We start from the raw sequence: 15298 nt of genomic DNA, 5'->3' as shown, positions 1-15298 counted from the left end.
TTCCAGCAAGCAAAAAGGTTTTCTTTTCCTGAAAAGATTCACATGCAATGTTACAGACTTACTTATGGGGGACAGTGCCCCCCCCTTCCGCAACAGACAGGCAGTTTGCTGACACACACAACCTTGGATCTGAAAGCAAGCCAAAAGTGCTATCAACTCAGCCTTGAACAGAAACACAGTGAAGTTTCTGGGCTTGGATTTTTTTAAAACAATAATTAGCTTCCTTGGAAGACACATCCAACTCTTAGGGTGCAGGTTTTACAAATTTACAATGTACAGATTCTATTCTTTTAATCAATTAAGTTTCAGTAGAATTCCTTTTTTCCTTTAATAGATTTAACAAAGTGTCTGTAACCAAATGTTTAACTTGACTGTTCCTTTGCTGAGATGACTAAAAGAGACGACAAGAAACAAGGAGTCATTTCTTAAAGCAGGTTTCCCTTCATATATAACAACAATCGCTTAATTCCGTCCACTCTCCCATGCAGTCACTTCTCACTTTCACATTCTCTTTAATCACTTGCTTCGTCCTTCTAAAGAAAACATTCCTCATTCCTAGTAACTTTCTAATGTCTGTATTTCTACTTTCCTTATTCCTTCTTATGGTTTGTCTTTTCTGAGCTTTACTTTCATCTCTCAGGGCTTTAATTTTTCCTCTTTTCCAATCTGTTAAATGCTTACAGGTCCTTGGACCATTATGCACGTACATGTAGTACACAGGGGTGCCTTTCGGCAGTGTGGGGGGATGTTTAGACTAACCCCCACCTAAACTAACTTTACACACTCCAAAGAAAGAGTCTGTCGGGTCTAGAGTGTCAGACCTTAGCAGCTCATGAAATAAGGGGAGTCGTCACTCCCTCACATATTCATTGAGTCTTGAGGCTCAGCCGACCCCCCTCTTGCGTTCAGAGCTCCCTCGTGGGAGAGCCCTGATGCAGCAGGAATCAACTCAAGTCTCAGACTTATGCGGCGGCATTCATACTTCGCTCATTACATTCATACTCATTCTCCACACACACAATTTTTTTTCTCCTTTTTCACATTTTTCCTACAGTTTCCACATTTAGATGCATCTTTCTTTACTGTCCAGTTCCCATGGGTTTCTATTAAGTGGCGCTGCCCTAAGACACCTGGCACTTAATATCAGACTTCATTAGGATCCTATACCAGAAGGCACTTATCACAAAGGCACTGGAATTCCTGTAGACTGACCTACCCCCATTTTCTGCGCGCGCTTAAACAGATTCTGTAAGGCACCGAACTAAAAGTCCTCCTGCTTACATTATCTTCTGCGAGTCACCAAATTAAGAGAAATCTGCCTGCTCGCACTGGTCCCCCCCCCCTTTTGTTGTGAGGCACTGGACTCAAGGTCCACCTGGCTCGCAGGGGTTTCCGGCACCCGTCCCAGCCCGGCAGAACATCACTTCCTGGCGCCTGGAGACAGCCGGGCGCAATGGGGTACTATGGCCTAGGGTTAGCCTCAGAGGTCAGTACTACACCCACAAATAACAGAGAGAGACAACAAAGCTTCCCCACAGTTCCGTGTGCTGAGAGAGTGTAATGGCACCACACTAGCTTTTAGCGTCCGAACACAGAGGGTCCAGCGCATGGCTGCCTCACTAGAGACACCGGTGTGCCCTTTTGGAACTGTGACACAAAGACAGGCCTAATAGACAAAGACAGACACAGACAAACAAAATGTTAGCCGCTCCACAAAATTGAATTCCGTAGCCCCCCTTACCCTAATGGCTGGCCGTCACTCCAAATCCCAAGCCCTCACCAGGAGATTTCGTAACAGGTATCCCCTTTACTTTCTATTGAGCGCTCTGAGAGGTTTGGAAGTGGAGTGTTGGTCCATCCATACAGGCAAGTGGCGGGTTAGGAATCTCGGTGGAACCTCCAAATTGTCAAAGCAAAAACACGCTCCTCTCTGTTTAGGCGGCTAACAACTGATTGCTTTATTGATCAGTAAAGCAAAGTGAGCCAAACGTGGTCCCAGCAAAGTCGGGCCCAGTAAAGCTGGCTAATACAATCAATCCTAGTATTTTATACCCTTAACCAAACAAGTCTGACGTCAGGGCAAGAAATCAAAGAGAACTTCAAAGAGGAATTATTATCAGCATAGAAAGAAACAGGTTAAAAGGGAGTTCCAGCTTCAGCTCAAAATAGTTCATTAACACATTCCAACAGCGCATCCCTCTCGTCTCTCCCCATCTCGGTGAAGGCCAGTTCACTCCCTCGTGCAGACACAAGAAACTGAAATGGCTTTTGTTATACAGAATGGCTTCTAGCTAAATATGAAATAGTTTCTACAGTATGGAAAGTGGTAAATTTTTAAATGCTGGCCACTAAGTATTTTTATTCTAAAAATATTGGGTTTTGTGACACAAACAGTAGTCCTGTGCTATTTCTTTTACTGACCTCCCTCAGATGTGACTCATACATTTAGGGTTTTTATAACATCTTAAAGAACACCAGGATTGAAATCAAGCAAAATAACTACAAGTGTTAGACATGCTATATTAAAGAAAGGCAAAGAAAATGTTAAACCAACTTAGTGCCTAAACACAACTACCAGTTGATGGTTACTTCCATTACAGTCTCTTCTGTATGTCTTCTGTAAAGAGCTTTTTAACAGAGATCATACCCTTGAGTGGGGAGTTTCTCTGAGGCATGTTCTTCATTTGGCAAGTCTGCATCTTAATGAACATGCAATGTGCCTCAGGTGGCATGTGACCAGGATTTGTCACCAAATTTAATCTGCAGGATGGATGATTAGTTTCCCCCACATGGGCTGCATACTGATGGAGAATAAGAGGTGAACATTGATTTAACACCAAAGTGTATTGCTTTCCCAAATGTATTATGAGTATATCTTAGTATCTCAGACAGATCAACAAATTATTCTGCCCGTTTCTAAACAGTTTAAGGGTGGCTGAGTCCTATCTGGTTGTTGTTGATAACTAGCGTTTATAACTGTGCAAAGTAAACAGTCTTAAGTAAACCCTATGAAATCAAACAAAGAATCATAAATTAGTTCCTTACATTCTGAAATGGATTCTTTTATCTTAAAACAGTCCAATTGATGAATATTAAAAAAATCCTTCAATCCAATTAAATCCTGCTGTTTCTGTGTTTATAATGTTTAGACCCTGTCTCCCCTCCAGGAAGGTGTGGTCTCACTATTTGATGACTGATATTAATAGTTTTTCCTCTCTCTTAAATAAGAGCAATTCAATATCCCAGTGAAATCAAACTGTACATTTCACAAAGGTATTTGCCATTTCAACATTTAAGAGATAAACAAAGGTTTAAAAATATGCAAAACACTTCCACATAGCAACTCATACTTTGAAACTTTATTAAAATTTCAACAAACATAAAAAGGGGAGAGTTCTATTTCTCAGTCCTCCTTCACCATAAAAAATGCTAAATCAAATTCTTCCACCTTAGCTCGCAACCAGCTTGCCACTCCTAGGCTGAGGCTCCCTGGCCTATGGCTCAGCCTCTTTTGAATTTTTGTGACTGGGTTACAAACCCTAAAACCAGGAGCAGCTCGAGGAAAGCTGCCAGCAACTGGCACCCTAGATGGAATGCATGATTGACGCCCCTGCCTCCATGGCCCTCAATGGTGTGACGTCATCATTGGCAACTGCTGAGGTTGCCTACATCTACGGGCCACCCCTGCCTAAAACACAGCTTTTAGACCAGAAGTATCAACATTTTGGCAACTATTGTTATCAGCACAACTTCTGTATTAGTAGTGCTGGTCTCCATGCTGTATGATTGAAAGGACTATAGATGTGTGAATGCTGTTTGGAAACAGTCATAGAAATAAAACATCTGTCTTACTTTAGTGTACAGGCGGTCCCCGGGTTACGTACAAGATAGGGACTGTAGGTTTGTTCTTAAGTTGAATTTGTATGTAAGTCGGACCTGGTACATATTGTAGGGGAAACTCTAGCCAAACATTTCTCCAGAGCTCAGTTCTATTCTCCCACACCTCACTTCCCTCAGTCCTTTATTCTCAAGCTGAGGTGTCTGCTGAGAAAAGCCGCTCTGCGTCTCCCTGGTCTGCTGGGGGGAAGCAGCTAGTGCGAGGTTGCCTCACCCCGTTTGTAAGTAGGGATCCGATGTAAGTCGGATCCATGTAACCCGGGGACTGCCTGTACACTCAGTAACACTTTTGTTCCTTGGAACTCTTTAAAGATGTAAATTAATTCTACATAAAATATGATTTTGTGCTACTAGCAACAAATATCTGAAAGGCCTGTTATGTTAGGGTCACTTTTTAAAGTGAGGTCTGTAGGAAAAATTCATCAGTTGGTTCAGCACCTTTCATAACATCTAGATTTAATTTTAATACACCAGACATTAGATGTCTTAAACTCTAGCAAAATAAATGGGACAATATTAAAATCCAATTTCGGCCACTTTAATATAACTTCCTGTGTTTTGTTTTCCTGCTCTGAATTTCTATATAGTCTTGCATTTAAATCCCTAGCTCCACTTTGTAACATGAAAGTAGATGGCTATTGTATTATTGTTCTGTATGTTTTATAACAGTAATATGGAGGAAATGATGTGCAACAAAAGAGAACAAGCCACTAAACCTAAAAATAACTTTTCTCGGAGTGCTGGGAGACGATGCAAAGCCAAACGTCACCTGTCTTATAGACAAGGGAGAATGTCTTAATGGACAGACTTCCAATCTGAGTCTGCCGCAGTGACCTGATACTGCAGCCCTGTGTGGATATTTTAAGCTACCCCAGGAGTTTGCCTTTGCTCATATCATTGGTACAATTTCTCTCTCCCTTCTCCCTCCCCCAAACTAGTTCAAGGCACCGAAACACATCAACTCTTTCCCAACTTTTCTCAGCAGGAGCAGCCAAGTCCCTGTAACTCTTCAGACGCTGAGAGAGCAGCACTGTCACATTTAAGGCAGTATGCGATGCATCCAAAATTCAGGCTTGCATGAGGGGAAGAGACTTAGAGGCAAATTTCAGGAAGATAACAAAGGCCTAACTTAAAATCATAGAATTGTAGTCCCGGGGGAAACTTCAAGTGATCATCTAGTCCTGTCGCTTGCATTCACAGCAGGATTAAGTATTACCTAGGTCACTGTTTCTCCAACTGAGGTGCGTGGACCTGTGCGGGTCCTCAAGGTTAATCCAGGAGTCCACCAGCCCTGATGATCAACTCGCTTCTTCCTAGTGCCTCTTGCATGTAGGGTTGCCAAATGGTCTCCCAAAAAATACCAGATACCCAGTCATTTTTTTGGTCAAGCAAAAAAAAAAAAAAAAAAAAAAAAAGGAACACGGGATAGGCGGCAATTGCAACCCTGCCTCCCAGCTGGGACTCTCAGACTGGGAGGCAGGGCCACGATTGGCGCTGGGAGCCTGTGATTGCACAGAAGTCTTGCAGGGGTGGATTCCCAGCCACTCCCCCCAACCCCTCCAGGATTCAGCGCAATCACAGGTTCCCAGCACCGATGGCAGCCCCACCTCCCAGCCAGGGCGGGGGAAGTGGCTGGGAGTCCCAGCCACTCCCCCAGCCCTAGTTAGGTGTTTGTCTAATCTCCCCTTAAAACATCTCCAGTGATGGCGATTCCACAACCTGGGACATGACTTTTCTGTTTAATATGAAAACAAACAAAATGTACTATGTTTTTGGGCTTGGCCTTGGGCTTGTTGTCCTCACTCAAAGAAAATCCACACAGGGATCTTCCAAAGACAAACTAATATTTTGTACAATTGGAACAGCAGCACTGCTGGCGTTCTCTGGTGTTTAAGCCTCCCTGGCATTAAGGGATATTTTATTGCAGCGAAGTTTGAACACTAGGGCTTCATATGCGATTCCTATTTAAATCGCTCCTTCACATTACATTTTTCAAATTAGTTTGGCCATATTTTACTAGCAGAATCTATTGATTTTAATGGAGTTCAAATTTGTAGTGGGTGTGAATGAATCAGAATCTGGCCTGGTACCTGTGTTACAGGAATGAGTTAAGACAAGAAGCATCTTTTTCCTCATAATAGGCCAGCTGTACTCAGAGACTCTAAATCCAGGCAGCATTTGATTCCCTTCCTGGTACGTCTAGACTGCTGCATCCAAGGAACATGTCTGCTCTTCTGAAATTTTTTTTCGCAAGAGCAGACACAGTTTTTTTGGCATCTCCGTAAACCTCACTTTATGGCGGGGGGGAGGATGTTCCAAAAATTGTTTTTTCCTCCACATTTGGCCAAGTGTAGACAGGCCAAATGTCGGAAAAGCCTCTTCTGAAAAAAGAAGCAGAAAGCTATACAAATCGCAGTTCGTAATTTGTGTACCTTTTTCCGGAAGAACTGTGTAGTCTAGACACTGATCCCTGAGCATTGCAAGAGTTTAATTTGTAGCCACAGGTCCACTACCGCATAATGAAAAGATGTTAGACAGGAAAAGGAAAACTTTCTATGCAAAATAGCACATCCAGTGGATTTTGTGTCACTTATCCAATATGTAGAATGTGATAGGAAAACTGGAGCAGCTTTTTTAAAATAGCCTGTTTTTTAAAATTTTTCTAATTGTTACCAGACTTGGTAAAGGCTGCTAAATGTCAAGCATGTGACAATTTTTAGTACTGTAACATTTAAGTGGTTTATGGATCATGAGTTGTTCCTAACTACTACTCTGTGCTATCAGTGTGCTAAATATCTAGCTTGAGAGTTAATAAGGATCATGGAGTTTCAATGCAGTTGGCCGCTTTTATATTTTAAAGGCAGATTTGTCCATGTATTAGAATAAATAATGCACAAGAGGATTTAGAGAGTCTTGTGGGTCATGGGCAATTTATCTCTCAAAGCTGAGAGCTCTCAACATTTCTGAAAAATTCTAGAGTGGAGGTTAAGTTAGTGTCTCAAGAAATATCCTGCCTTTAGCTGCAATTTAATCTGCAGCTCCTAAGAAAGCATGGAACGGATCTGGAAATGTCAAAACCTAGCAGCTTACTTTTTATACTTAGTCCACTAATGTTGGTTGCAACAGGCATGAAAAAGCTTCAGTGAAGACAAGTAACTTATTAATATCTTCTTTGCTAGGATCCAGGAGGAAAAGTCTATTCTTCTAACATTGAAGAGGAAAGACAGCCAGCAGGTTCTAAAATGTTGTAGGAGGGAGTGAAACAATTGGTAATTTGAAATCTTAAGGCCTGAATCTTTTCTCATTTATTCAAGGTTGAATTAGAAGTATTTCCTTTTTAGCTCTGAAAACAAGCCATATTAGCATCAGCAAATCTGCATTGAACTCAACTCAACTTAATGGGCAAGCAAAATAATTTAGTGTGTTAGCCTCAAAATCAAAAACTGATTTAAATAATTTGGTCAAATCAGGAGAATTGGATGTTTTATGAACACAGTTTATTTTGATGCTCATTGTTAATGGGATTTGGCAGGTTTCGTGGATTTTACACCTACAAAGAGAGGCTCGAGATGGAGACAACTATGAATTAGCCAACAAAGAGATTTTTTTTTAAAGGGCATACTAAACAAGAGGAAATCCTTTTGCAGTGTTTTGCTACCTCTATAATTAAGTCTAAATTGGCTTTCCTAACTAAGTAGGGAGTATGGAGCTTTGCTATAGAAAATAAAAATAAATGTACGAAAAATAACACTACTCTTAGGCTACATCTACACAGCAGCATTATTTTGGAATAAATGACATTTAACACAGAACTCATCTATATAGCAAACCATTATTTTGAAATAATGGTGAGCTGGAGGACTTTTTACTCTGACTCGTGTAATGCTCATTTTATGTGGAGTAAGGAAAGTCAAAGGAAAAGTGTTCTTCCTTCGACTTCCTGCTTTGTAGACAGCGCCAAAAGCCAAATTAAGTTATTTTGACTTAAGCTATGCAATTGACACAGCTGAAGTTGCATAGCTTAATTTGACTTTTGCCCTGCTGTGTAGATGTGCCCTTAGAGTCTCAGAGGGGTAGTCATATTAATCTGTATCTGCAAAAACAATGAGTCCTGTGGCACCTTATAGACTAACAGATTTATTAGGGCATAACCTTTCATGGGTAATACCAGCTTCATCAGATGAATAGGAATGGAAATTACAGAGGAAAGAGTATATACACACACAAGTGCAACAAAACAAGGAAGTTATTTATCAAGTGTGGGACCAGTGTGAATGAGACTAATTTAGGTAGGCTGTATGTGGCTCATTCACAGATGATGGGGAAATGTGAATATAAATAGGAGGGTGTAGTGCAATAATTAATTTAAATCTTTATTCAGGCCTAATTTTATTGCATTGAATTTGCAAATGAATTGTAGTTCAACTGTTTCAATTGATGATCTATTTTTGAAGTTTTTGTTGTTGAAGGATGGCTACTTTTAAATCTGTTAATTGAATGTGTAGGGAGGTTAAAGTGTTCCTCTATAGGTTATGTCCAATTTGTGTTCATTTACCTTTTGGCAAAGAAACTGTCCGGTTTGGCCAATATACATGGCAGAGGAGCATTGCTGGTGCTTGATGGTATATATCACGTTATTGGATGTACGGTGGATGAGCCCCTGATAAAGTGGCTTATGTGGTTAGATCCTGTGATAGTAGTTTGTATAGGTATGTAGACAAAATTGGCAATGGGGTTTGCTGCGGGGATAGGTTCTTAGGTAAGTGTTTCTCTGGCAGGGTGTGTGGAGAAGATACGTGAAAGCCTTGCATCCTTCCAGCCCATTCATTAGTAACTTATAGGAGCTCCATAAATGCTACACCCATTTTGAATAGTTGTTGTATATGTTCTAAATGCAATTATGTCAGACACATAATAAAGCGAACATTTTGTAGCAATCTTCATATCAAATATAAACTTACCTACTTGCGGTAGCAACTTAGATTTAATTTGCTTCTTTCTTGTTACTTTTGTTCTTTTGTATCCTTTTTATTTTCCTGTATTATAAAAATACCCCTATTTTCATAGTCTTGGGGCCAAACCAGTGGAGTTTTACTCATTTGACCTTCTCTATGTGTACAAATAGACAGAAGCAAGTCTTTGAAGCGTCACTAGCTCATTTGCACTGATAATTACTCTGCTAGCAGAAACCACACTAAAACTGCTGAGGCCTAATTTGCAATGGGTGCAGATTTACCTCCCTACCACAAAAGGAAGCAGCAACACAAACCATGAAGGAAGAGATCTGCATTTATTGTTTACTGTTTGTATTGTGACTGTATCCACAGGTCCCAATAGACATTAGGGACCTATATGTAAGGGCACAAAGTTGTAATGATAGCATGTCTAGGGATACCCTTAGTAGTTTTATTCTAGTTGGCATGGGTAACAGCTACAAAGAACATGGTGGTGTAGACTACAGTGAAGACTACTTAGCTCAGAACAAGCCCTCTGGGTTTGTATTCTGGTCTTCACCTGTGTTAGCTAGATTATAAGATAGCCAAAGTGAGTGTGTCTACCTCTGCTACAAATACACCTTCATGTGCACTATAAACATGCCCTGAGTGAGGTTAATATGAGCTAAATCCTGAGATTCTTACACTTTGGATGGGATTTCCAAAAGCACCTAAGGGTATGTCTACACTGCCACCCTAGTTCGAACTAGGGTGGCTAACGTAGGCATTCGAAGTTGCAAATGAAGCCCGGGATTTAAATATCCCGGGCTTCATTTGCAGCTTGCCGGGCGCCGCCATTTTTAAATCCCCGTTAGTGCGGACTCCGTGCCCGCGGCTACACGTGGCACAGAGTAGTGTCGAAGCAAACGCCTCACTCAGTTTACGCGGCTAAACAGACAGTTTTATTGGCCAATAAAAGCAAAGTGAGCCAAACGTGGTCCCAGCAAAGCTGGGTCCAGTAAGGCTGCTTAATACAATCAATCCTAGTATTTTATACCCTTAACCAAACAAGTCTGACGTCAGGGCAAGAAATCAAAGAGAACTTCAAAGAGGAATTATTATCAGCATAGAAAGAAACAGGTTAAAAGGGAGTTCGAGCTTCAGCTCAAAATAGTTCATTAACACATTCCAACAGCGCATCCCTCTGGTCTCTCCCCACCTCGGTGAAGGCCAGTTCACTCCCTCGTGCAGACACAAGAAACTGAAATGGCTTTTTGTTATACAGAATGGCTTCTAGCTAAATATGAAATAGCTTCTACAATCTCCCCCCTTTTAGCCTTTTAAAGGCTAACCATTAAACCGTTTTACATCTCCATTTTCATCAAAGCCTTTATATACATTTCTTGTTCCTCTCTCTGCCCATCATATTTTAACATCATTACTTCCACATTCCCTTTAGTGAGGGTCTGTCCCTTGTTTTCTAGAATACAAGAAATACAGCATTTGATTAGCAAGAAACAAAAATAAGCACAAAAGAATATAGCCAATACTAAAACACCTTGCAAAATCCAAGTTCCCACATGTCCAAACCAGCCTCCCAACTAAGCCCAGAGGGTCCAGTCTTCCCCTTGCTTTAGGCGTTCCACAGTTCTTTCAATCTCTGAGGCATCTTCCTCTACTTCTTTGCTGGTGTCAGAAATATACCCACAGCATTCTCTTCTTACTAAGGCACAAACCCCGCCCTTACTAGCTAGGACATAGTCTAGGGCCATTCGGTTTTGGCTTTTTCTTACCTTGGCTCCTGAACCATTACATGTCCAGCAGTACTTTCCAATTGGGGTCAAGGCTAGGCGGATATACCCTGGGTTAGTAAACCTTTTATCCTGCCAAGTATCATTTGGCTTTGTTCACTAAACAGTGTGCCATTTGAGTGTTGTTTAGTGGGACTGGAATCATTGGGATACCTCTTTCTGAATGTACAGGACTGTGAGCACATATCCAGCAACCTGTGGAATTAAATTCTTGGGAAACTTGGTTCATTAAAAGCATAAATACATTTGAACCATATAGGTGTTAACGGCTAGGTATTAAAAACAAGATTAAGCATAAGCTTAACATGAATTGTTTGTCCAGCCTCATGCTGGCTGTTCTTCAGGACTTCGTAGATTTCTTCACCTATCGCTGGCAGGTCTTTCTGGGCCGCAGCTAGTACCTTGGCCTCGGTCTTTCAGGATCGTCTGCTTCAGGGCTTGGATTGCCGGTACCAAGCCTGCGCTGATCCTCGTCTACTTCTGGACCTGGATTTCTGGTACCAAGTCTGCGGTGATCCCCATCTGCTTCTGGACCTGGGTCTCCGGTACTAGGTCTGTGGTGCTCCTTGTTGGGGCCAACTTCTGTAGGGGCCAGGACAGGTTTGCAGTGGGATGCGTGAATCCAGGTGGGCAATCCTTCACACTTTACAGCAGTATGGGTGGTCAGAAGGACTTGGTAGGGACCCTTCCACCTGGGTTCCAGGGCAGTCTTCCGTTGGCGAACTTTCACGCAAACCCAGTCTCCTGGTTGTAGTTTATGGCACGACTCAGTCGGGGCCTCTTGGAAGGCGTCCTTAACCTGTGAATGATAGGACTGTACACACCTCATAAGTTCCTGACAATACTTGACTATGCTTCCTTTAATGAGTATGGCATCAGCCAGGTTAATGTCTGGGCTGCTTAACAGTCTCATAGGTCGGCCACATGCAATTTCATGTGGACTGAGTCCAGTTTTCTGATTAGGAGTGGCTCTCATGCTCATTAGGGCAATCGGAAGTGCTACTATCTATGTTAAGCCAGAGTTCTCACATATTTTAGCAAGTTTGTTCTTTAAAATCCTGTTTCATCTTTCTACTGCTTCTGCGCTCTCCAGGTGTCGTGCACAGTGCAGTGCTTGTCTGGTAGAGTAGTACTTTTCCAGTTTTTTTTAAAACAATTTTGCCCAGTAAAGTGGGTACCTTTATCACTGGAGATCACAAGGTGTATTCCCCATGATGGGATGTAATGATTTAGAAGTTTCTTAGCTACTGTGATGTCATCATGTTTCCTGCAGGGATAAGCTTCTACCCATCCCAAAAACAAGCAAACAATAACCAGCACATTATTCAAAAGATTGACATTTAAGCAATTGAATAAAGTCCATTTGTAAATTCAGAAATGGTCCCAAAGGCGGAGGTCTGGTTGCCGGAACTGTCTTTACAGGTTTACCCACGTTGTGGGCTTGGCAGACAGGGCAAGCCAGACAGTAATCTTTGGCTGCTTGGGAGAATTTGGGAGCAAACCAATTTTGTTTTAAGGATTGCTACCATCCCCCCTTTTGCCAACGTGCGACAATCCAGGGAGCACGGGGGCAAGGTGAGGTAGCAAGACCACTGGGGCAACAATGTGGCCATCAGAGCTGCACCACAAGTGGTCTGGGCGCAAGGTGCACCCTGCCAGTCTCCACTCCTGCTTTTTTGATTCTGGGGCTTGGTTTCGCAGGAGGGCCAGTTCTGAAAGAGATGGCGTAGGAGCTGGCAATGGTAGGAGAGAAGGGAAAAACAGCAGGTAGAGGAGCAGATTCCGCTACATTCCAGACAGTACAAACTGCATAGCCTGCTACTAAAACTCTACTAGAATTATAAAGGCAAGAACCATTTATATAAAGCACAATGTTAAGATTATTCAAGGGACTTAAATTATTCTTTCATTAAAACAACAATATTGTACACACAACAATGTTAGAAATACATATATCATAATTAAGACACACACAAGACAAATCTGGTCAGAACACAAACTTATTATGTCATGACACAGAACTATGATTTTTTTTTTTCAGTTAATTTTCAGCTGATATTAGCGCTATTTGATGATCTAAAAGACAAAGAAAACACTTGTACCTCCATTGGGGTGGCCCATTATAACTTAAAATACTGCCTAAGATCTGTTAGGAGAACCGGTTACAGCTAGTGCCTTACCACTTCTATGGGCGAGTGAGCTGCAAATTTCTGAGAACAAGAGCGCTTCATCGGTACTCGTGACCTTCCACTCCCTTGAATTACCTCAGAGATGCTAGCCCTCTCCAACAGTGGCATGCCTCAGTTTTCCTCTTGTACTGCAGACCAGGCTTTTTCTTTACTGCTACAGAAACTCTTAGAACAAGGTGCTTGCTAGTTACTATTCCAGCAAGCAAAAAGGTTTTTCTTTCCTGAAAAGAATCACATGCAATGTTACAGACTTACTTATGGGGGACAGTGCTCCCCCCCTTCCAGAACAGACAGGCAGTTTGCAGACACACACAACCTTGGATCTGAAAGCAAGCCAAAGGTGCTATCAGCTCAGCCTTGAACAGAAACACTGTGAAGTTTCTGGGCTTGGATTTTTTTTTTAAACAATAATTAGGTTCCTTGGAAGACACATTTAACCCTTAGGGTGCAGGTTTTACAAATTTACAATGTATAGATTCTATTCTTTTATGCGGTTAACCAATTAAGTTTCAGTAGAATTCCTTATTTTCTCTTTAATAGATTTAACAAAGTGTCTGTAACCAAATGTTTAACTTGACTGTTTCATTGCTAAGATGATAAAAAGAGACGACAAGAAACAAGGAGTCATTTCTTAAAGCAGGTTTCCCTTCATATATAACAACAATCGCTTAATTCCGTCCACTCTCCTATGCAGTCACTTCTCACCTTCACATACTCTTTAATCACTTGCTTCGTCCTTCTAAAGAAAAACATTCCTCATTCCTAGTAACTTTCTAATGTCTGTATTTCTACTTTCTTTATTCCTTCTTATGGTTTGTCTTTGCTGAGCTTTACTTTCATCTCTCAGGGCTTTATTTTTTCCTCTTTTCCAATCTGTTAAATGCTTACAGGTCCTTGGACCATTATGCATGTACATGTAGTACACAGGGGTGCTTTTCGGCAGTGTGGAGGGATGTTTAGACTAACCCTCACCTAAACTAACTTTACACACTCCAAAGAAAGAGTCTGCCGGATCTAGAGTGTCAGACCTTAGCAGCTTATGAAATAAGGTGAGTCGTCACTCCCTCACATATTCATTGAGTCTTGAGGTTCAGCTGACCCCCCCCCTTGAGTTCAGAGCTCCCTCGTGGGAGAGCCCTGGTGCAGCTGGGATCAGCTCAAGTCTCAGACCTATGCAGCGGCATTTATTCTTCACTCATTACATTCATACTCATTTTCCACACACAATTTTTTTTCTCCCTTTTCACATTTTTCCTACAGTTTCCACATTTAGATGCATCTTTCTTTATTGTCCAGTTCCCATGGGTTTTTATTAAGTGACGCTGCCCTAAGACACCCGGCACTTAATATCAGATTTCATTAGGATCCTATACCAGAAGGCACTTAACATAAAGGCACTGGAATTCCTGTAGACTGACCTACCCCCATTTCCTGCGCGCGCTTAATTCTGTAAGACACCGAACCAAAGTCCGCCTGCTTACACCATATTCTGCAAGTCACCGAATCAGGATCCGCCTGCTCGCTCTGCGAGTCACCGAATCAGGATCCGCCTGCTCGCTCTGCGAGTCACCGAATCAGGATCCGCCTGCTTGCTCTGCAAGTCACCGAAACAGGATTCGCCTGCTTGCTCTGCGAGTCACCGAATCAAGAATTCACCTGCTCGCACTGGTCCCCCCCCCCTTTTTGTTGCGAAGCACTGGACTCAAGGTCCACCTGCCTCGCAGGGGTTTCCGGCACCTGCCCCAGCCCGGCAGAACACCACGTCCTGGCGCCTGGAGACAGCCTGGCGGAATGGGGCACTATGGCCTGGGGTTAGCCTCAGAGGTCAGTACTACGCCCACAAATAACAGAGAGAGACAACAAAGCTTCCCCACAGTTCCGTGTGCCGAGAGAGAGAGTAATGGCACCACACCAGCTTTTAGCGTCTGAACACAGAGGGTCCAGCACATGGCTGCCTCACTAGAGACACCGGTGTGCCCTTTTGGAACTGTGACACATAACACAGGCCTAATAGACAAAAACAGACACAGACAGACAAAAATGTTAGCCGCTCCACAAAATTGAATTCCGTAGCTCCCCTTACCCCGATGGCTGGCCGTCACTCCAAATCCCAAGCCCTCAACCAGGAGATTTCGTAACAGATTTCGCTCTGAGAGGTTTGGAAGTGGAGTGCCGGTCCGTCCATATGGGCAAGTGGCGCGTTAGGAATCTCGGTGGAACCTCCAAATTGTCGAAGCAAATGCCTCACTCAGTTTACGCGGCTAAACAGACAGTTTTATTGGCCAATAAAAGCAAAGTGAGCCAAACGTGGTCCCAGCAAAGCTGGGTCCAGTAAGGCTGCTTAATACAATCAATCCTAGTATTTTATACCCTTAACCAAACAAGTCTGACGTCAGGGCAAGAAATCAAAGAGAACTTCAAAGAGGAATTATTATCAGCATAGAAAGAAACAGGTTAAAAGGGAGTT

At 42.4% G+C, this 15298-nt stretch overlaps 1 protein-coding gene and 1 long non-coding RNA gene across 3 annotated transcripts in view; one reads left to right on the top strand and one right to left on the bottom strand.

Moving 5' to 3' along the window:
* The window catches only part of KCNH1 (potassium voltage-gated channel subfamily H member 1), a 256021-nt gene that overhangs the window by 117517 nt on the left and 123206 nt on the right, over positions 1 to 15298 (top strand). The gene's annotated exons all lie outside the window — the stretch shown is intronic.
* On the bottom strand, positions 9771 to 13670 carry LOC142828012 (uncharacterized). The gene is made up of 2 exons (XR_012902888.1): positions 12823 to 13670; positions 9771 to 11441 (listed from the first exon to the last, which is right to left on the bottom strand). It is a non-coding gene; the product is annotated as an uncharacterized LOC142828012 (long non-coding RNA).

The sequence above is a fragment of the Pelodiscus sinensis genome, chromosome 3 (assembly GCF_049634645.1).
Source record: "Pelodiscus sinensis isolate JC-2024 chromosome 3, ASM4963464v1, whole genome shotgun sequence".
Classification (NCBI taxonomy): Eukaryota; Metazoa; Chordata; order Testudines; family Trionychidae; genus Pelodiscus; species Pelodiscus sinensis.
This window is presented reverse-complemented; position numbering and strand designations above follow the sequence as displayed.